At 46.5% G+C, this 23,177-nt stretch overlaps 1 protein-coding gene across 1 annotated transcript in view; it reads left to right on the forward strand.

The window, feature by feature from the left end:
* The first annotated feature begins 6,678 nt into the window (after positions 1 to 6,678).
* TCF20 (transcription factor 20) overlaps positions 6,679 to 23,177 on the forward strand; it is a 129,657-nt gene continuing 113,158 nt past the window's right edge. Inside the window, exons 1-2 of the mRNA XM_059816898.1 lie at positions 6,679 to 6,706; positions 19,362 to 19,472. The gene's annotated coding sequence lies outside the window, so the exon portion shown is untranslated. The remainder of the gene's footprint in view (positions 6,707 to 19,361; positions 19,473 to 23,177) is intronic.

The raw sequence follows: 23,177 nt of genomic DNA on the forward strand, positions 1-23,177 counted from the left end.
GCTCAGTATGATGTTTCAGCTTCACACATGGAAAAAATGGAGACTCAGGAGGTTAATGGAGACTCAGGAGGTTAAATGACTTTTCCAAAATTGCAGAGGGTCAGAGGTGAAGTCGGGAACAGAATTCAGGTTCCTATGTTCTTATTTGTATCCGGTTGTCCAGGTAGGAGCCAGCAGCTGGGTAAGTAGGAGTTGCTGAGCTCTTTTATCATTTAAGAAAAAAAAGTTTCTTCCTGAGTCACCAGCACCAGTTTCTGCAGCACTTTGCTTTTACTTTTTGATTTCTCATGCAAGTATTGATCAGGCTCACATCTGCCTGGCTGAGGTCTGTTTGCTGAGGTAGCAGAGCTGCAGGAGAAGTTACTGCTCTCTTTTACGGAGGTATCCACCATTTTGGCAATAAGGAAAGCTCGTCAGAGCCAAATTACCATGGAAAGCCCAAATACGTATGTAATTGCCCAAATAAATGTTTATGTGCTGAGTTGCTGCTCATCCACCCCATAAAGTCTTCCCGATTGCTGAAGAAGTTCCTGAACTTGAGAGGGTTTAGACAAGGAAGAGCAAATGGCTGCAGCTGAGTCACAAAGGTGCTCTCTGCTCGTGTGGAAGGGAGACAGGGAAGTCCCTGCCATCCCAACAGTTAGATGCTGGAGAAGAAGGAGGTGTGAGGAGAGATGATTATGCTGATAATTACGTGAATGGAAATGCTTGTCATTCTTTTTAATGTTTAAAGGAAACCACAGTTTTGATGTGATGTAATTCCTGCTTGGTTGGGTTGTTTATTCAAGCAGTGCAGCGCTGCGCTAGCATGTGGGGAAGAGAAAGTAAAACTTCAGCTCAGCTTTTGCTCTCTTGGGATTTCTGTATGCTTTCAGACTTATTCCAGTCAAGGCAGGATGTGAATCTGAAGTATAGCAGCTCTTCCGGCATGACTGGCCCTTTGCTAAGGAACGTGCAAAACACAGATGGGGGTTTTGAAGAAACCAGTTTAACAGAAGGAGCTGTAACTCTTCTTCTTCTCCTCCCCAAAAGATTTAAAATAATCTTGCTGTCCATAAAAATCAGGTTAGCGGTTTTGGGTTCTTGCAGAGCTAAAATGAATGCAGCATCTCTCATTTCCAGTCATGATAAGTCACTAGATATCAATTCTTAATTGCTTGATTAATCTTGAATTTTCAGAGCTGACAGTGCCTGTCCTAGGACTTAGACAAGAGCTACATTTAAAAGAAAGGAGAAAACACTTCCTTTTTTTTTTTTTTTCTTTAAATGTAGCCTGCAAGGTAATAGCATGAAATTACAGAGAAGTTTGTAACATATGTTGTCCTGAGAAAGATGGGCCATTAGGCAGAGTGCAAGTAAAACAGTCAGAGGTTCACGATAAACTAGGGGGGTATGATGAATTAATTTTAGCATATGCTTCAGCAATTCATTAGAAGAGTATCTCAAACCCAAATGTTAGTACACTTATATTTGCTGTATGCTCGTGTGTGTTAGGCCATGTTTTTCATTTAAATCAATAAGCAGAAAGGTTTTCTTCATGAAGATCGTGACATTTCTATGTAGAGAAAGGCCATTTAAGGTCAACAGTTATGGGGTACTATACCTTTCTGTGCTTTGTGTATGGTTTGACTGATAATTGTCACTGCACATGCCTCCCTAAGGGATGTTGTTAAAAAAATATAGACCAAATAAGAAAAGACATTCAAACCCCTTATAGAACATCTATAAAACTGTTTGGGCTTCCCCCCGCCCAACCCTCAGCAATGTGTGTGTGGCACATCCAGGATGAGCTGCAACATGGTATATCAGCCCTTGCTTGGGAGGAACATATTATACTGTCAGGTCTCCTTTTCTGTATAGAAAAGGCAGAAAAGGCAGGCCAGAATATACGATGGCACAGTGTGATGTAAAGGTGTTATGGGTACAAGTTCAAGTTGGCTTTCCTATGTTAGAAAAAGGACTTATCTTGAGCTCATCCCTCTAACTAAGGAATAATAAAGTGTCTGATTTTTTTCATTCCAATTAACTGCTGTATCTGGATGCCACAGACTTCTTGGGAGAGGTAAGTGCTGTCCAGGACATCTACTCAAAGGTCTGTGTAATCCAAGGGAATGTTATGGTGACAATATTAAAACACAGGAGTGCCATCACTGCTGTTCTTACCAGATGATGAGCCAGTGACCTCTCAAAAAAATCCCAGTGGTAAAAGGGAAAAATTCTGACAATACCCCCACCCCCTCTGAATACAGCACTCCCTTCATGGTTACCTGCTGGAATGAAACATGATTATTTTGGTCTACAAGTGTCTCCAGCAATGGTGTATAGAAGGGAAAGTTTCCACCATGTACTGGGCTGAAACCTATTGCTCTGCAGATGTCCCAGTTAGTGGGCAGTTAAATGGTCCCAAAGGCATTTTGTCCTCATCTAATCCCTTCCTGCAGTCAGGGTTTCTCAAGTGGTTTCTTGTGTGCTTTGCTCCATCCAGCCTTGTGTGAACCAGGTGATGGGAGCTCCTCTGGGATGCCGTCTTGCAGTCTTGTAGATGAATGTTTCCTTTGCTTAATTTAATTTAAAAGACAACCCTAAACAGTCTTTCTTGCTCCCTGATGCTTCTGCACCCCTGAAGTTCTCATATGCAATTCCCATGATGCTCTTCACAGTTGTTATCTGGCCAACCTACACAAGCTGTAATCCCTTCCAGCTTTTTTATCATTTTATGTTCCTCTTTTTTTTATTTCCCTCCAAGTTGTTGACATCTAGCTAGCACTGCGTTGTCCAGAACTAAACATGTCTTCAAACTGCGGTCTCACCACTATATTAAAAAATGGGACTATTGCCTGTATCTCTGAGAAGAGGTCTCTGCCTTTACAACCCCAAATTAAATTAACTGCATGATTTTTGCTGCCATATCACATTGCAAAAACATATTAAATCTGCTGTCTACTGTCTCCCTGAGGTCTTCTGGTATTTCTGCTTTCAGTGCTTGAGCACAGATGATTCCTCTCTTCCCCTCAGTTTCTATCTTTCAGTAGCTCGTATGTTGTACCTACTGCCTTTTTAGACACGTGGGATTGTTCAGGCTTCCTCTTTGAGGAACAGCAGTGTGATTCCTTACACATAATTCTATTTTTTAGCATTAAATCGTCTGTCTCCACCATTTCACCTCCAAGCTGTCCTATGACAATCTGCCTCAGTGCAATTAAAAGGCATGTTACTCTTTTTGGTTTCCAGAGTTTCCTATTTATAACTGTATAGAGCGCTGGCCTGTATGTTAATAATCTGCAACAATCTGTTTGAACGTCACATACTGAGGATCATGGGTTGAAACTCTTTTTCTGGAGAAAGCGAAACGCTGTTCTTTCCTTAGGAAGTTTCTGTCCCAAATGTCAAGACTATGGATTAGCTTTTCTTAGTGGGGAATGACATATTAAAATGTTGCTTTGTGCAGGAGACATCTTTCTATGGGTGGCTCAACACCCTGAAATTAACTTCCCTGCGAAATAAGGTCTATCACAGAAATTGCCATCATTCTCATTTTCTCTGGTATAAACGCAGAGCAACGTGAGTAGAGGAAAGGAAAAAAAAAAACGTCATGAAACCAAACCACTTTGCTCCATGCATAATTTTCTTGCTGGGGAGAGAACAAGAAAACAAACCCTCCATGTGACAGATGTTAGATCAGCTAATGCAGCCCTAGAAGGTACTTGGATATTGTTTATGAAAACAGTATAAGAATCAATACAGAAGGGAATACATTTTATCGTGTTCTATTTCACAGATAAGAGAATCTGGAATAATTGGTTAAAGCAGGCAAGACGTTAAAAGTGGTGGTGTAGCTGTGGTGGTCTAAAGATCCTAGGGAAGCAAAGGTTGTGGTGAAAGGTACTATCTTTTATTAGATCAACTGATAGAGCTGGAAAAAGCAAACAAGCTTTTGGGCTTAGGGTCTCTATCAGATCTGACAGAAAGCAGCAATATTCAAGCTAACTACAGGCTAAATGCAATTGTTGTTAGTTTAATCTAATTATATTAATCAATTTGACCACTTCAGAAAAAAATGGAGCACCTATGGAGCAGAAAGGGGTGTGTGAGCAGAAGTGACTGACAGGCTGCTGGTTCTCTGCTGGGCCACTAGCAAAAAAGGGTTGTTTTGTGCTGGTGACAAAGGGAGAGGTCAGCAGGGAGGCTGTAACGGGCTAGGAAAGCAACACCTCCGTTAAATCCACAAGCTTTAGTATCTAGGAATTATAAATTACAATTGCGAGCTTTATCTTTTCGGGAAAATTTTTTAGGTCTCCTTTGGGATAAGGATTGAGGGGTTTGAGTTGTTGCTGTCTGAGAAATACTCTCCTAATGATCAGTACATGTTTCTGTCCTTTATTGGCTGGCTGTATGCGCTCGTTCTAAGACGGCAATTATTTAGTTTCATTCACATGGTTTCTGTGGGGGTATCTTGTGTGCTGGATGAAGGGATGAACTGTAGAGATTTGGGACGAGTACATGCAGGAACAAAGAATTTCGGTGGTTTTGCTGTAGGAGGAAGGGCATTGATTATGCTGTCTGTGGAGCACAACTGGCGTATTTCATGTTTGATGCTCTGGCGGTATCTGGTTCTATTTCATGTGTTTTCATCTGCGGATTTGCTTCCTGTAATGAGCTGGGAAAGGAAGAGCCTGAAGGTTAGGAGAAGAGACACAGGGAAAAAAAAATCTTTCAGAGACAGTAATTTAAAAGATTGTTTTATGTGTGGATTTTAGTGTGGAATATTATCGCTATCAGGGGCACGTGGTTGCAGGAGGGAATGCTACAGTAGAGACTCTAAAATAAAAAGCAGAAAAACACATTTGCAGAAAGCTAATGTGGTCAGAGACTTTGCCAGTCCTTGTTAATTTTGGTTGCACTAGACAAATGCCAAATAAACCTTGATCCCTTGAAAAGTGATTTTCTAAAATTGCTGCTGTTGCTGTCATATCTTTATTGTAGTAAATTCGTATCTATTTTTCTGGAAGAGTGACCTTGCTGGATAAAGCAGATCACCAGTGTTCCCCTCAGAGCAGGTGCAATGGTATCTGCAGGGCTGGCTGAATCTCACAGCTTCTTGGTGCGTTTTGGATGGCTGCTGGTCTTATTGCATCTGCTTTATAGAGGAAGTTTTATGGTCTGTAGGTTCTTGTGTATGTGCTAGCTTGCAGGGTGACATTTTTTAATGTCAGTTGTGGTGTCTAGAAAGCTGATGCCAGTCGAGGAGCCATCTTGGGACTGACTAGAGCAGCAGGGAAGCTGCTCATTGAATTTGCGGTTGTATTTGATAAAGGAGTCCGAGGTTTTCTGAGCTGTCCGCATGTCTGCTAGAAATGTCATCTATGTTTCCTATATACAGCCTCGCTTGGTGGTATAATGTTTTTCAAACTTGGTTTGTGAAGAAAAATGGTGTATTGGGGCATTAAAGAGCTGCAGAAAGGTGATCTCTCTCTGCCCCCCACTTAGAGCTTGGCAAACAAAAGGAGATGACTAAATGCTGTCTGAAGAAGCAAGCTGGAAGCCCGCCCGCCTCACCTTGCGCACGAAAATTTCACACGGTTCAAAAAAAAAAAAAAAAAGACTGAATGCATCGAAGAAAAATCCTTTGGAAGCTGTTAAATACAAAAACCCCAGCTGCGGGTCAGGAAGTGCCTGACCACAGGATCACTAGGCCATGGGGGATTCTTCTGGGGCAGTGTCACCGTCTGCTTGTTGGAGCTGACAGTCTGTCTTATGGTTTGTCTGTTCAGCACTCTCGGAAGCAGGATGCTGATCTGACTCAGTACTGCTATTTCTCTGATCTCTTCTACAGAAAACGAGGGGTTTTCCTCTTTTATTGCGAGCCCCAACTAGAACGCACGTAATTATGTTTTTATTTACTTTCCAGACTGCTGCGGCAGGCCCAGGCCTACGCAGCAGGGCCCGAAGTGCAGCAGCAGCAGCCTCAGGAAGGGAACAAACCCACTGTTCAGGGTCCGTTTTACTCACTGCTCCCCCACACTAAAGGATGCCGGCGAAGCCCCTGCCTACCTGACTCCCCTGCGGCCCCCGCAACAGCCCCCCGGCCATGAGGCGGCCGGCGGCCCTTCCTCTAGGAAAGCCGGCGCCTGCCCCGAGGCCCACCGCAGCTCCGTTTCCCCCTCCGCAGCGGGTGGGCGGTGGGGCCTTCCCGCCCCGGAGCAGAGGCCGATCCCACCGAGGCCTCGGGGGAGGGCGGGCTCGCGGCGCCGCCTCCTCTCAGGAAACGGGGGCGAGAGCGGGAGCCGGGGGGGGACACACGACGGAGCGCAGCGGCCCAGGGCACCGCCCTCCCCCGCCACCTCCTCCTCCAGGCAGCGCTGTGAGATGCCAGAGCCCTCCTCCGCGCCCGGCCCTGCCGAGGGAGGCCGCCCCGCCGGCGGCGGCTCCTCCTCCCCCGCCGCCGCCGCCGCTCTGCCAGCAGCCAGTCGGGCCTGAGATCCGCGCCCGGCTGCGGCGCCTTTCCTGAGCGCCGGCGGAGGGCGGGCAGGGGAGAGGGGAGGAAAAAACCAGCAAGGAAAAGCCCCGGCGACCGGGCCCGTCGCGTCACATGAGCTGACAAGATCCGTACCCGCTCCCTTCCGCGCAACAAAGAGTCGGGAGCCCCTTTGCCCGCCGCGGGACGGGACGGGGCTGCCATGGGACCCTGAGGGCTGGCCCCCAACAGGTAAGCGGCGGCCGTTGCGGCGGTTGCCCGCCCGCCTCACCTTGCGCACGAGGGCGCACCCCCCACCTCGCGGGAGGGGCGGGGGGGGTGTCTCACCCCGACGGGGGCGGCGCGCCTCGGCGGTGCGCGGCGGCGTGTGGGGGGACTGGCACCCCCGCTTCTTCTCCCCGCACCCCCCCGTTGGTTTTGAGGTGACTTTTTTAATCTCTTGGGTTTTGTGTGCCACCCCCCCGGCGTGTGCCGCCTTCACTGGGGGTTTTGTTTGTTCGTTTTCAAGCGGGCCGAAACCCGAGCTCTCCCCGCGCCCCCGGGCACGGGGCGCTGCGGGAGGGGGACCCGGCACCTTCGGATCTCGCGTTCCTCAGCCGCCTCCCCCGCGTGTGAAGGACGGGCATCTCCGCGCTGGTCCGCGGAGGGCTCCGGCAGCCGGGCCTGCCGGCGGCGGGGGCAGCGGGCAGTCTCTCTGCGGCTGCTGAGAGCGGGGGGAAGCGCTGATGCTTCCCACAGGCTGCCGTTCATCCCTTCGCGTGAGTTTCTGTCTGTCTGGCTGTGCGCAACTGTCGTTAATCTCCAGTTCCTTCATATTGTTTTCTTTTTATGGCGAACAAACAGTTAACGCCGTGCGGTTTTGTGCATTGCCTCCCCCCTCCTTCCCCTCCCTTCGCCCATCTTCCCCCCTCCCCCCCCCCGCATGGACCAACACGTCGTGACTTTTCTGGCTGTTGAGGAGAATATTAAGGTGATCTTTATTTTTGTTAAAGCGCCATCCCGTTTACGAGCTGCCTTTCCCAAGCCAGATTATTGCTGGCGGTGGTAGGCAGCCGCTCGCCCATCCGGGACTTGCCCACCGGGACCGTGACTGGAAGTTGTTGACAGCGGCGGGGGCGCGCACGTGTGCCACACGCTCCTGGCAGCCACCGAGGTTTACGGCTGGAAACTCCCAGTGGGAGCGCAGGCAGCGGCATGGCCAGACCCGCCGCCGGTTGAAAAATACCCCGGCAAGGCTGGCGTCTGAAGCCTCTTCTTGTTTGGGAAGCGCTGTCCCCCGGTTTTGCTGCGTGTGGGTGCCGAGTGTGGTGCTGGGAGGGGTGTAGAGGTCAGGAGAAGTTTTGTGGGTAGGAGAAAGAGGTCCTGGGGAGGTGGGCTGAGGGGGGCAGGAGGGGCTTGCAGGGAGGTGGGGTGGCAGGGGGCAGGCTGGAGGTCGGGGAAGAGCAGGCAAGGGGAGAGCATGAGTGATGGGAGCAGGGGGCTGTGAACAGCCTGGGCAGGGGGCTCAGCCCCGCGAGTGCTCTCCCCTCTTTGTGTGTATGGCGCTGTGTGACACTGCTGAAGGGAACAGTTTTATTTGTGAGGGATGTTTTTGGGTTTTTTTCTTTCCTTTTTTAAAAATTTTTGGCCCACGACCCTCTGCTGTGGTACAAAAATAATCTGCTCCTGGGCACAGCTAACATCTTCCTTCATATGCCAAGTGGCCGCCTGGCTTCAGTCTTAATGCAGGCGCCCGTTAGCCCTGGCTCTGTCCAACTAGGAGTGTCCCTGGGAAGGAGTCTTCCCCTGTGCGGTTAACTTGGCTTGTGCGGACGGAGAAGAAACCACAGTTCCCTTTCAGAGGGAGGTGCTAGGCCGGCTTTGATAATTGTGTTAAATCTCTTCTCTTTAAGTCAAAATTAAACATAAGTAGAGCTACAAAGTGAGGAGAAACAAGCCACCTGCTCCGTCCTCTGAGTGCCCGGTGCCTGTGAGGACAGAAACAGCCCCAGTGAAGCCATTTGTGTTCAGGTGGTGGGGCAGGACTGTGGTTGAAGCAGTAGGAAACCAACTGCACCCCAGGGAAGGCAGCAGGGAGAGGGGAAGCTGAGGGTGTGTAGCACCTTCCAGTGCAGCTAATGTGTCCTGAGATGTTTCACAGATCCTCTCACTGCAGGCTATGGAAAGAAAGGGGGTGCATGAGCAAGGAGGTTGGGCAGATACTGCTGTCAGCCTCAACTGTTCAAAGACTACAAGTTAGCCTGCTCATGCCGCCCCCACCCCAGTGTTTTTAAGGAGTGGCGTTGGGGTCCATGTTGGCATCCTTCAGGGTGAACCAGATTTGCAAGTTCATGCATATCTTCATGCAGACTTGGACCTGGAGTTTATTTTTAATGAAGGCCATGAATCTTACCGGGTATGACTTCAGTTAAAGCAGCAAATGCTCCAAAACCAGACAAAACTGTGAAAGCAGGCAATACTAATTTTAATTGCTCATTTTTCCCCAACCCCTTCTTTTCCCAAGATTCCTGTCCCTTCCATTTGCAGGTGTTTCTTGGTCATGGTGGGGAACAGATGGGAACTTGTCTATAGTCAGCTCAACTTGTGCTGATTAGGGCTGAGAATGTGAGTGGTTTTTAATGTAACCAGCTGTGTCATGAGGGCATGGACTAGGACCCTGACAGTTTGTTTCATGGGGGTCATTAGCTGCCATGGAAGACTAATGACTGTGGCTGACAACTTGTGTCTTCACAAAATAGGAGAAAATGCTGTCTTATCCCCTAGAGTGGACGGGAGGTTTGAAGTGAAAGTTAGTTCATCTGTCCCTTCCCTTCAAAAAAATGTACAGCCCACTTTTGAAACTGAGTCATCAGGTACAATTTATTTCAAGTATTTTTAAGCTATTTTGAATTTGATGCACTTTGGCCACATGCTCGCTGGACATTGTAAGACAGTCTTGCTCCGATTTGCCCTGGCTGGGCTTGGAAAGGTGATGAGGGAGTTTCCTTGCTGTGGCCCTTTTAGATCTGAGCAGAGCAGAAGTGTCTTAAAAGGGTTGTGACAACTGCAACATAAACTATCCAGCCCCATCTTTCTGGGCAGCCTTTGCTGACAAGGGTGAGCTGGTAGCAAGTGAGATTGGAAGCAGGAAGGGGTGGAATATTTTGATGCCCTGTGCTCTGGACAAACTGGGAAGGGAGCGTGCAAGGCTCTTGTCCCTCAGCCAAGCTTGTGCCAAAGGCCATGCTGCCTCCCCCTGACAGACCAGTGTTACCTTTTGACTCTCTCTGAGCTGTGCTTCTTGAGAGATGTAGCACAGGATATGTGGTGTGCAGAGGACAAATTTCCTCCAAAGTCACTTTGTCATCGAAGTCGTAACGGGGATGCACAGATTCAGGAATGATTATTAGTGTCTGATGACCTGGCCAGGATTGTGTAATGACACTGCACAAGAGGTAAAAGGTTTTATATCCCATAAACTTAGTTCTCGCTTCAGGGTGAACTGCAAGCCTTTTGAAAACGTGTGAGTTTGACGGCTCTCTGATAACTGCAAATAGGTGCAAACGTTAATCACTTAAAACAAGTCCTTAAAAATAAGAGCAGACACAGATACAGGCTATAGGCAGGAAAGTGGAAGAAGAACTAATTGCTGGTTTTTTTGTGTATTTTTAAAATCATGTTTAATCCTGCGTATATGATTCTGTGAGTGACCCAGCAGCTCCAGCAGTTTATTCATTTATTAAAACCAGCTTTGTAGTTCACCTTGAAAACCACTTCCTGCCATATGGTTATATTATTTCCCTATGCTACGTTTTTTGCTAATTATCAAGACCATTTGCTTTAAAATAGGTGTTTTTAATTTCACAGCCTTGTCTGCCTCTCCTGCTTGATCCTGCCCTGGAGTCAAGAGGCTGTGTCTGTTCATTCTCCATGGCAACAGGCTGTGATTTACCTATTTCAATTTAATTAAAGAGCAGCTATCAAATTCTAGGCATCTTATATGTTCCTTATATTAGAAAAATATCAGTAGATCAGTCTCCACAACAGATCTACCAACCTCAAAAATAAAATTCTCAGCCTGAGCCATTGGTTTCTTTCCCAATCCATCCCCTTTGGAAGAGTTTAGGAGAGAGGGGAGTTCTGTGGCCTGTCCTCAGGTGGAGCAGATGAGGGCTGCTGGACTGGGGTCGTGGTAGGAGTTGAGTTGTGGACTCCTGTAGCGTTGCTGATAACATCAGGGTGCCAATTTAAATTGCAGGACTACCTGTTGTCGCCTCTCTCCTCCTGCTGTTGTTGTGCAGCTGTTGGGAGGTTTTGAGGCTTGATGGGTTGTCAGAACATCCCAGACATTGCCTGGAAAGGGGAGCGTGAGTTGTGTGTTCTGTGCATGGATTCTTGCTTGCTGGGGCAGGCAGCGCTTTCTGCAGCAGCTACATCTACTGAGCTGTTTTCGGTGCTAGGACGAGGTTGTGATGCTGTTGCAGGCTTGGGTGGAAAGGGCACTAGTATCAGTGGGCACAAACATCTGTGCTTGCTGCAGTGAAAATGCAGAAAATAGCAGTTCTGCTGGAAATGGTATTGTGTTTATCAGCTCTCTCCATGCAAGAGATTTTACAAGTCCAAATTCTTTGTGTTGTGTTTGGTTTTTTGTTCCATCTTGAAGCCTGTCTGTGTTTTGATGCATGCATGATACAGCTTTTGGTTTTAAGCTAGTCACAGCACAGAAGCCCACAATGCCCTGTTGGTTTAAGCATGCCTGGTATTTGTATGCAGGCTAGAAACAAAGGCCTTAATCCTAAATTAGTTTTCCAAGCCCTGTGGTTGTACAAATACTAGTTTGTGTTAGTCAGGGATAAGGAAACGTACAGGCAATGACAGGCAGTTGTTGGCTAAAGAGGGGACGGTGTCAGGAAAGGACCTTGGGGATGGTTGGAGGAACGTGGTGAATTTACTAACCTGCAGATGTTAGGTTTGGTAGTAAATGGATGGAGTGGAACCAGTGTAATTAAAGAGTGCCAAAATTAACACTCCTTTTTGTCTTTGATACCAACACCCCAATTCTTAATAGGATTATTTTCCCTTGAAAGGATTGTTCAGATGATTCAGCCTTTGGAGTACCTGCAGGCTGGTGGTGTTTCCTTCCTAGGGGAAGCTTGGCCTGCTGAGTTGTATAACTAGACTCAGGTGTTATTTCTGAGCTCTGCTAATGTGTGGAAGAAGAAAAGTTGGCCATGCATTTTTATTAAGCCTTAAGGAGCAGTTATCATCCGAAGAGTGCCTGCACAAAACTGCGCTTTTTTTTTTTTCCCCCTTTAGTGTTGCTACTCCTGGTGCTTTTTCAAATTCACCGCTGGCGATTTTAGCAGATATAGGTTCTTGGTCCTCCTAGCTCTGCCAAAGCCCACGAGGCTATAGCAGAAAACATTGGGCTCTCTCCTGGTTTGTTTATCTTCATTGATTAAAATTATGTACGGTGTCTCAAACTGCAGATTCCTAGTGATCATGTACCAACTGGGAAGACCCTCTTTGAGTCTGTGAGGTTAGCAGTTAAGCATGTGTTTACTAGTAAAGCAAGCATGTTTGGTCTATGGGATGCTGAGTGGTAAATCTGAAATCTCATTATGTTGTTCCTAATAAAAACAGAATAAAACCAAGCAAAACTTCAAAACAAGCTTTTGTTTGTTACTGTATTTAAGCAGATACATTCAAGGAATTTATATCCAACTGGTAACATCCTTAATTCTTTATTACTGGTTTTACTAGAGTACAGGCATGATCTGTATTCTTTAAGAGTTCATCTGTTCCTCTTGCTTATGCAGCTTTGAAGTAGACCTCGCTGATATTAATTTCTGTATAGCCTGTAACCTCATCTATAAAATGAAGGGAATACTTCATACAGGCAGCTGTGAAGTTACATTTATTGTCTGTAAATTGCTTTTAGTAATTGAGCAGAGGAGGTGGAGAGGAATAAAGACAGTGGAGTAATATGGGCTTTTTTTTTTTTTTTAATCGAAAAGAACTGCATTATTTTTGTTCATCTGATGATGTAGAAGCTGATGGGGAAAGAAAAATGCTTTATCAAGAGCACCCTGAAACTAATTGTTAAGTTTGTAATGAAAATAGACATTTCTGAGCATAGTGAAGGCAGCCATCTTGTTTGATAATAACAGAGTCCAGTTTAGAAATAGGCACAATTATTATTGGAAATCCTGCACTACCTCTCATATTTCTGTCTGGTTTTGGTCTGCTCAGTTTTAGTGTCATTCTTTACCTACATGGCTGCCTTCATCATCCAGTTCAGAAATGCTATTGGTAGGTAGAGCCTAATAATAGGTAAAGCTCCCTCTTTTAAGATAATTAGCAAACACCTTTTGCAGGCTTTTCAGCTAGGCCCCTTGTTTTGTGCTGACTTGTATACTTGTTGGGTGAAACTTCAGCTTCACGTGGGTAAGGATGGATTTTCTTGCTGTGGCTGAACCAATCTAACCACTTGCTCCTTCCAAGATGGGTGGTCATGCCCTGCTCGTGGTTCTGTGGCTGTATTCCTTGCCTTGTGCCCACTCTGGTGCTAAACAGATCCAGCTTGTTCAGCTTTCGGAAAGCTGACTTGCCCAAAAATATAAAAAAGTGAATAGTTTTCTCCTGGGACAGAGAGCTGAACCTGCTCACCAGGTTCAGGCTAGTATCAGAGCTGCCGTGCAGGAGGGGCGAGATTTGTTTTGCCAGCAGTGAAAGGTAGGGAATGAAAGAAAGGTTGAAATGGGGCCCCCCTTTTTTTGGCAGCAGTGAACTATTAGCCTGGTTCAGCTGTAATGTGAAACCTTGCCCTCAGCCTTCATTTTCAGGTCCCTCCCTTTCCCTCTGCTCCTCTCATTCTTTCCCCGGGATATACTTGTGTGCGTCCAGATGCTGACTCCATTCCCAAGCAGTATTTTCAGAAGGGGGAAAAAAAGGGAAAAGGTTGAGTTTCACTGCCTCTGCAGTAAGAGGCATACCGTAGTTCCCGAGAGCCCATTGCTAACAGCCCATTGCTGTGAGGGTATCCGCTCAGAGGCAGAGCCTAAGGATATTAAAGGGCTCAAAAAATAGTAGGCATAACCCTCCCCTACGAGAGGGCAAAAGGAGACTGCCTGAGGAGATAGCTGTAGGCTGAGCTCGTGAAAGGAGCTTCCCCAAATGTGGTGATGGTGGCCTTTTGGACTGAGGCCTTGGAGTTGGTGGGACCAGGTGGTCCTTGAGGTCTGGGATAAATGGCAAGGGCAGGAAAATGTCTGGAGAATTTTCTGCATGCCCGTGGTGGGCCAGGCCTGAAGTTGAGTACCGTTGCACCAGGAGGAGGTCTCTCCATCTTTGAAATGTGACTTGCAGTTGCTCCAGGTGCAACTGCCTAACTAATTTTCAGGCACCAGCAGAAATTGGGAAGGCCTTGCAGGACAGTGCAGTGGTAGTGCAGAATGATGCTGTCTTGCTCCAGGGATGCAATGAAGCCAGGGGTGTGCTGAAGCTCAGACTCCGTGGGAACTGGCCAAGGCGAACTTTGCTTCCGCTGACAGGCACGAACAGTGTTTCTGCCTCGTCTTTGCCGTTGATGGATCAGTGTATCTGCATTAGCCCTTGCTGATTGCGGGGAAGGAGGGATGTGTCACCTAACAAGATGCATGCCCAAGTGCCTACTTAGCAGGGGCATGGTGCAGGTCAGAGTGTGCATTTGGGAGACTAGATGGAGGCATCTGTTGGCCTACAGTGATTGCTTTATGGCTAAAGGAGCATATATTGTGTCTGTCTGGTGAATTTTGTACAGCGTGAAGGTGAAGATGATGTCAGTGAAGAGTACTGTGCCAGAGGCAGCAGGATGCAATGAGCCTGTGCATGTGTGGACCGATTGAGCGGCTGTAGCTGGTGGGAGGGGCAGGTTGCAATTGGTGTGGTGCACAAATTAGAAATGTTTGTGCAGCCATTTTCAAATAAGGAAAGTAGTAGGGAGGGACGAGGGAATTTGTTCCAACTTGAGAGTTGTTAGAGATTTGGTTTATGCTGTACTGCACTTGGTTGGGATTTTTTTTTTAGAGCATTTAAGCCTAAATTCTTCTCATTGGTATGTGAAGACATTATGGCAAGAGAAAGATTATTGTAGGATTGTGTTGCTTTGCATGGTAAGATTATATACTGGATGGCTGTTACAGTGGATTTGTGTTCCAAGGATAGAGTGAATAAAGGAAAGAACCAGTGTATTGATATTGAATAATGGTGCCACTGGATATGCTGAGCACAAAGTGTCTTTGTTTTCAAGGATATGTTTCTTTAAAATCTGACATACTTATAAGCCCGCTGCAATATTTTTTAAAAAAGACACATTTATAAGAGAGGGGGCTATATAGAAAATGTTGTAAGTAATCTCATTGAGAAGTATGTTTTTCTTCCATCCCCTTGCACATGCGTGCAGCCTCTGGGGAAGATGTTAGTGAAGGAGCTGGATAATCGGGGTCTTCTCCGGAGCTGCCATTGTTCCTGATTGATGTAGTGGGTATTAGCTGGGGGATATGTACAGATACAGGGGCTGTCCGGAGTTTCAGCTCTGCAGTCTCCCTTTTTTTCACTCCTCGATAGATATATGTATCCTGGCACTTTTGTCTTCCACATGCATCTCTTTCTCATCTCCTGTAAATACTTGCTGATTTTTTTTTTTTTTTTTTGTTCTGGCAAATCTTCAATTGTGCTTGTAATGGGTGACTCTCCTCCTGCACTGCTTAACCTGTCTCATGATGATGTGTGTTCCTGTAAGCCAGTCTTTTCCTGGATCTCTTCGCTGAATTTTCATGCAATCTGCCCAGTCTGGGTGCTTCTTTGCTGTTGTGTTGGTTGCTCTAGCGAAGATCCAGGTGTCATAGCTGACTCTAGCCATGCTCCAGCTGCCCTGTGGAGTGTGAAGGAATGCAGTGAAAAAAGCAGCCATTCCAGGGCCCTGTTTGTCCTCAGACTGGAAGTGCTGAGGGCATGTTAGAGTTTCCATGTAGGACTGCAATAATTAAATAGTGCTGTGGAGAGAGGGGGGGAGGAGAGCATGTGATGGTCACTTCAGATGGATTAACAAAGAGGGGCTATTATGGTGCCAGCAGAAGACATCCTTCTGTGGAGGTTTCTAGCCAGGAAATACTTAAAAAAGCTGTCCCAGAGAGTGAGAGGAAAGCCTGATAGGTCTGTGCTATAATTAATTGCCCAGATACCAGTGGAAGAGCGGTTTGGAGAAGGGAGCCCATACGTGAGCTGGGTGTGGTATAGAGAGGGAAACGGGAATTTCCTGACTTTTGTTTGCAAAGCTCAAGCGTAGAAGGAATTTTAGACATAATAAGTGGAAAGAAGGACTAAAATTAATAGGTAGTTCCATTTATTATTTTCTTTTTTTGCACTGCGTGCTCCTGGCTAGTGTAGTTGAACATCAATTGAAGCAGTACAGAGCATGCTTGGGAACTGGAGACATTAAGCAGAAAGAGAGAGCGAATCTGATTAGCTCTGCTTTTCGTGCATTAAGCAGAAAGACAGGCTGAAATGTGATTGCAAACAGATAATAGCAGCAGGCTCCTGAGGCACCACCACGACCCAGCATACGGGGTGATGGATCTAGCCATGCCATAGAACTGTTTCTTGTGATAGAAGCTGCTTGGTTTTATATTGCGGTTTCTGTTGTACTTTCTAATTATCCTATTCATCGCTGTCTGCCATTTTGAGCCTGGCCACGCGGGATGGCTCAGCCCCCTGGAATGTGTGCCCTGTTGAGCACTTCTGCCCTGAATAGTAACCGTAGCTCTGGTAGCCAAACGGCGGGGGGGAAGACGTGCCAAGGCTTGAGAGTCCTAGCTATTTTCCCCCTTATTTCCAAGAATAATGGAAGTAACAGCTGCTGCTTTTGCCATGCTGCGAAAGATGAGTGCTGGTGTTGTGCATAAAGCTTTTAACTCCCCTCTGAAAGCACAAGTATTGGGGTTTGCTGGGAGAGGGTTCCTAGTGACCTGAAAAAAGGGGCATCTATCAGGACTACTTACAAATAATAAAAGCTGGCTTTGCTACACCAACCACTTCATCAGCACAGTAGCAGAGATCCTGGAGCCACTTCTAGTCTGTGGCCTCTCCTCCCCACGGGGCAAACGCAGCAGAGAAAACAGGCTGGCAGAGGCTCGGCCGGTGCAGGCTGGAATTGGCACTGCCGATAGAATATCCAACACCCCGGCATGCTGCTGGGGGAGTTTTCTGTGTCAATGTGGTGTCCTGTTCGGCAAATCAACCTGCTTTCCCTTCTCCCCAGCTGAGGTTTTCACTGATGGAAAGCCTAAATAACCATTTCCAAAACTGAGGTGAATTGGGGGAATGCAAAGGGAGTGGAAAGAGCAGAGCTCTCCTTTAAAATGTCTGAACAAGGCAGAGCAGTAAGAAGCTCACACGTGTGTGTATATATGTATTTTAAGGCCAGGAGGGGCGGGTCTGACTAGTGTTTCTGTGACCTTTTCTCAACTGTGTCTTGCCTTTCCTGCCTGCTGCCTCTCCTTGCCTGTCAGGGGACTTCCACTTCCTTCCCACTGACCTGCAGGGCTGCAGGCAGCCTCCCTGCCCTTGTGGCAGCTCCCAGCTCTGGCTCCGAGCCCAAGCTAATAATCCCAATAGATTTTACTGGCTTGTGCTCTGCTCTTTGCCTTGCTGTAGGGGAGATGGTGTGTGAGGTTGTGGTTTGCATGACTTTTGGCATCACATTGGCCCTGGGATTCCACCCAGCGGTATGTGTGTGAAACCCAAACCTCGTAATAAGCATTGGCTGAGCCTCTGGTAGAGCCTGACTTTGCTCAGCAAAGCCTTTTGCTTCCCTACCTGCAGGTGACCGGCTAGCACAGATGTCATCCAAACACACCTTCTGATTGTCTCTGGCTGCCCGGATGATTGCCAGCAGTATGGGGTTCAGGTGGAAGTAGGAGGTGTTGATAGCCAGGAAAGGAAAAATTCATCAGGTACCGAAGAGGGTAATGAAGATGTCCTCTCACCACTCTCCCCATGCATCAAAGCACATTTAAAAAAAAAATGGAACATTCATCTTTGACCCCCATTAATGACTGGCTTGGTCTGTGTAAGGGTTTTATGAGGCTGCTGCTGCTCCCACAGAGTTTAATTATTTAGAGTGTGAGGTGGAGGTTTGTGCTTTCACTGCTGATGGTCCAGGGTTCAGGCCCTCCTGACAGGCCAGGGGGGATTGGTTACAAAGGCAGTCTGGCTCGGTATGCAACTGCTTGCTCTGGGGAGCCTAGGGTAGGCACGAGCTGCAGCTGTGCAGTCCTTGGCAGGGCAGGGAGTGTATCCTTCTCTCATTGTGTGAGCTCCATGTGTCGAATTCAAGGTCTGGTCCTTATCTTCAGGGTACTTAATGGTCTGGACCTGAGATGCCTTAAATGACTATCTGAAGCTGCCAGGCAGGCATGCTTGTAGCAGGTCCTGCTTGTTGCTGAGCCTAGAGCCCCTCAGTCAGCAGTAGAGGCTTTAAGGGCTGGTGTAAGGTTCTGGCCGCAATACCTGATTTATGACACCTGGGCTACATGCCCCTCCTGCTCCCTGTGGTGGCATGCCTTCGCCTGCCTTCTTTCTAACAGCCCCCTCCCATTTCCCCCAGCTCCTGCTCTGCGCTGTAGCAACCACTTTTCCTACTGTAAGATCCCATCTTCAGGCTGTTGCTCCCTTCCCTTTACAATACATCAGCTTGTTCTCGCTTTCCCTGCTTTTGCCCACCCAGCTCTTCTCTGCTGTTAATCCTCACAAGACTTGGCAACGCAGAACAGGTGTAAGAAACAATCAGGCAACTGAGTGATGTGCCCAGAGACCTTTGTGCAGCTCACGTGCCCAAACAGGTGGCCAGCCAGCTAGACCAGGAGTATTTCCCAGCTATCCTGCTGACCATTCAACCAGGTTTCCACTTCTAGTGGGAACGTGCCCGGCTTTAGGTTCGTTGGCTGGGACGTAGGCTGGTCTGATGCATCAGCTGGCCAGCTGGAAGGGTCACACTGATGATGCTCGCCTTCTGGCCGCTGCTGGAATGTGTAGATTCCTCTTGTGATTGAGCTGCCTCTTACATTGGTGGATCCTGAGGGCTAGCAGTGCTCATCAGTGCTGAAATGAAACAGTGGCAACTGTTCGGTGCAAGACTGTAAGTGGAGGCTCCTTCAGGAGCAAAAGTGGTTGATATTGGTGGATCTGAGTTTGGATGATAGCAAAATAAATTTATGGGTGGACTGGGAAGCCTCGTTTAGTGTGGAATGTTCACACTATATTTCTTGTACCATGTCCGTTGATAATGAAAATGCCTATCACAGCAAACATCAAGCTAGTGGGTCACCTGGTATGCTGCTACTTCTGAAGGCTGAGCTTGTTGTGCATGCTGGGGCTCACTTCTATACACTGCCTGCTGCCATTTCTTATCCCCTGAGCTCAGGGGCCATTTGAACCTTCACCTTCTTGCATCTGCTCTCCTGCCATCTCCTCGTATGTGCCTGATCTACTGTTTTCTGCCGGAGCAAGGGCCTGTGCAGGCACTTGGTTGCATGCCAATGGGCTCTTCATGCTATCCCTATTTACCCTGGTTTATCTCTTCCCACTCCTTTCCCTATTTTTCCTATTTAATTTCCTTTGGTATGGGACTAACGTTCCAGGTTGTGTTGGGAGTCTGGGTTAAGCTGAGATTGCAGAAAGAGGGTGGAGGGGAGGAAGGGGCTTATACTGGTAGAGACGAGTTTCTGCCATCAACTCAGTTTTTAATTTGTTGATTATTATGGACCTAGCTAAATCAGCTGGATCTGCTAGACAAATGACAGCTGCTCTGTGTCCTGCCTCCATATTCTACTCTGTTTTTCTTTTTTTTTTTTCTGCAAATTAATAGGATTCTACCCATTGACGATTAAAACATCGCCTGGAGTTTTGGAATGGATCAGATGCATCAATCAGATGTTACCACATTGCACCCAAAGAGAGGAATGCCATCCAGCTGGGGGTAGGGTCTCTTTTTTCTTTGCCCCCATCAGCATCTAGAGTTATTGAAAACCTTTCTGGATTTTTAAATGGAAGAATTTTTAATAGAAAGTACTAGTTTTCAAAATTAATTACTTTATTGTGTGAAAAATTGACTGCTTTCTTTTTTTGTTATTGGTATGGAGCAACGTTGTGCTTCTTCGTATTCAAAATGTTATTAATCATCTTGAGGCTTTGCAGGGCTTTGGTAAAGAAAACATTTCAGTAACTACTTCAGGTATTTTGGGAGGGAAGTTTTGTGTTTTGAATGAAAAGTAAATCTATTCTGATTACTAAGAAAGATGAAGATAATTTCACTTTTTTCAGAAATATCAAAGTTCAGGTCGTTTGTCCCAGTTCTAGAAATTAATGTAAAACAGACTAATGCCCCTGCATAAACTGTTCCCCTTGCAACAGGGGAAAGGAAGCAAATAGATCAGTATGAAGCTGCATCTCTCCGTGTATTGCTTATGGGTACGTGGCTACTGTGGCAGCAGGTATAGCAAGAGAACTGGAATGAAATAAAAGGTCGGGGAGAATATGAATCCGGAGCCTTGCACGGGCTTAAAGCACAGGTTGCAGCCCAAGCAGCAAACTGAAGTGGCTTTTTGGCTCTGTTCCACTTGCTAGTGCACAGCTACCCATTATCCTCTCGCTGGTATGCCACTTGGCTCTTTCAGCATAGAGGCTGCAGAGACAAAACACTTATCTGGCTCTCAGAAGTGGGATGGACTTTCCAGGTCAGGCATGAGAAGATGTGTGTTAGGGTTTGTGTCCAGAAGTAATGCTGTTCCAGTGTTGTTCACTTGAAATCCAAAGCTCCTTATGCTTCGTGTGGATTTCCTGTTCTTGTTAAATTTGCCTTTGCTTTAGAAACGAAGGGTCTTAAAGCTGAGGTGTTTGACAGAGCGTGCTGCAGAATGATTCTTTTCTCCTCAGTATGTAAGTTTCCTGAATGAATGATTTTGAAGTAAAGTAATACTTCCCTGCAGAGCCTGCCTCTGTTAAGTCTTTAGACTGTCACAGCAACAGTGAGACTACTAGTGAAGTATTAATAATTTATGTGTGTCCCTCATTTTGGACCTTTGTCAGTCATTTCAGCCTGGGAGACATGAGAAAAGCACGTGTATGTTTTGCTGCTGTTCTCTCTGCATATCTTCTCAGGGTAGGCAAAGGATTTAGTCTTCAGAGAATGTCTATCTGGAACCTTTTAGCAGTGCTAAATTTACAGAAATAATACCAGAAAATAGCATAATGGTGTCTCATTTCAGACATCTCTGCATAGGGTTGTACAGCTTTCATTAGATGTCTGCAACAAGTGTGGTTCAGATGTTCGTGAGCTTTGCCTGGTTGCAGTAGGTGAGGGAGAGGTGAACCTTTTATGGGTCCCTTCTGTGGGATGAGCCCAGCCAGGGTTTTGCTGCATGTGTATAATCGGCCCCAAATGTTTCTGTGCTGCTGCAGCTGCACGTAGCTTTCTTCAAAACTGGGCTTTGTGTCCTTGCTTCTCTCCCTCACCCTCTTCTAAAGGGAGCAAGATGGTCGGGTAGTTTCGTGTTTCCTGAGTAGGTCTTGCTTGAGGTGAGGAGCAGAAGACTATCTGAGCCAAACGAAAACGCATCTTAACAAATGAGGCTGATGAGAGGATGTCACCAGAGAATTCGGCTGGTTTGAGTACAAAGTGTTATTGTGTCCGTGCTTGTGCTGAATTCTGGAGTTAACTGTTGCAGGCTTGCACTTGGTGGTAGCAATCACCTGAACACCTTCCAGCTTGTCTGTCTACTAGGTGGTACTTCAAATCCCGTTGGAAGTGCAGCACTGCATTTCGGGGAGTTTTGAAAGGCCACTGGTGTAGCATGCATGACCTAGTTGATGTGTTTCAGTGAGTCTGTTTTCTTGCAGGCAGGTACTGAAAAGTTTGAGTCAGATCGGTCTACTTTGAATGGTATTTAGCAAGCGCAGGTAAGTAGTCTGCAGGAAGGTGAAGAGTTAGCTCCCGTCTGTCGCTGGTGGTCCGCAATGGTTGATTGACCCCAGACAATGCGGGACCCACAGGTTCTGTGCTGCTGGGTCACGGGTGGATGGGTGGGTGGGTGGATGGATGGGACTGTCTAGGAGAGGAGAATGTTCTGCAAAGAATTTAATCTGTATATTAAGCCTGAAATAGCTTTACTGAGGAAAGACAGATTTCTAGAATATTTTTTGGGGAAAACTAATTTTTCTTTAAATCTGGATTACATTATTTCAAATTCTGTTTTTGAATGTCTTGGTTTGCAAAAAAGTTTGGCTCAAAAATTGTTCTGTGTGTGCAGAATGAGCTGCAGAAAGATTAATGGATAAGAAGAAACTTGGTCTAATTGTTCCGTGTTGCACTCATTAAAAGTTCTTTTCATTTGAGACTGAATTTTTTGCCATGGTTTGTACCTTTGTAATTCAAACATACTCTTCTCCTGGATTCTCGGTAATGTTAAGTCTTCTGAGAGCTTGTATGTAGAGTTTGAAGAAAACGATATAACTGAGTTAAGATTTCTTGAACTTAAATTTTAGTACTTAAATTGCATAGCCAAATGGCTTGGCTGCTGGTGAATGGTTATAGTTCAGAAAGAAACTAAGATGCCTTGTTGGACTTCAGATATCTTGGTTTTAGCAATGAGAATTATTTATTTTCTTTTTCTTTTTTTGGACTGATAAGGGGCTAAAGCCTTACTCCTCCTGGCTCTGCGCTTGCGTGATTCATCTTATATATATGGGAGCTGTTCAGCAGGTTGCAAACAGAATTTTATAGTAAGATCTCTGTTTGTTCTCCCTACTTTTTCACATGCAAAGTTGTGGCTGTAATTATATGACAGCTGCCCTCTTGGCTGACATGCAGCAGATTGAACTGGGGATCTCCAGAGCTAAAAGTGTGAGCTGCTACTCTGTGAGCTAAAGCTCTATAGCTGGAGGCTGTAATGATCTATATCCTTCATGACTGAGTGTAGAAGGGAGCCGCAAAAAGCACTTGCTGAGTTATGGTGCGTACAGGGTACTCACTGTGTACATGATTACTTCCTGGGTGTACTGGAAGCTTGCTTTGAGTGGCTTGTGATAATTGTACAAATGGTTGTCAACTCATGGTGCTTTAAAATGACGCTCCATTTTGAAGCCTTTCTACCTTAAATGAAATAACATTACTAGCCCGTTAGTCAGGCACAGATGTTTGTTGGTGTGTGTGTACGTTGTGCTGAGCGTGAGGGACCCTGACGTTACTGAGGTCCTTCAACTCTAATGCAATATAAGTAATCGTTAATAATACTAAGCGCAATATGAAAAATTCTATCGCACACGTGATGTTCAGACAGATTTGCCTTTATGCTTTGCCATTACCATAGGTTTTTCGTAGGTGGCACTGGAGGAGCTTTATAAAAGCAAAGGAAGTTGAAGCTGGAATTGTTGGAATCTCTCCTGTTTCCTAAGGACCAGGAAAACCTGAGCAGTGCCAAAGCTTGTGAGGCTGAGGAAAAATGAAGGGAAGCAGAACCATATGGAGCTTCATGAGTAGTGTGAGCCGTGGGTAGCTTCTGCAACCAGTGTTGTGGGAGAGGGGGAACTGTGTTACAAGTTGAGACATTAATTTTGAACTTTGTGATGTTCTTAACACCACCTTCCCCTTGCTCCATCCTCAAAAAACACCCCCCCCCCCCCCAAA

This window comes from Gavia stellata, chromosome 4 (genome assembly GCF_030936135.1).
Source record: "Gavia stellata isolate bGavSte3 chromosome 4, bGavSte3.hap2, whole genome shotgun sequence".
NCBI lineage: Eukaryota > Metazoa > Chordata > Aves > Gaviiformes > Gaviidae > Gavia > Gavia stellata.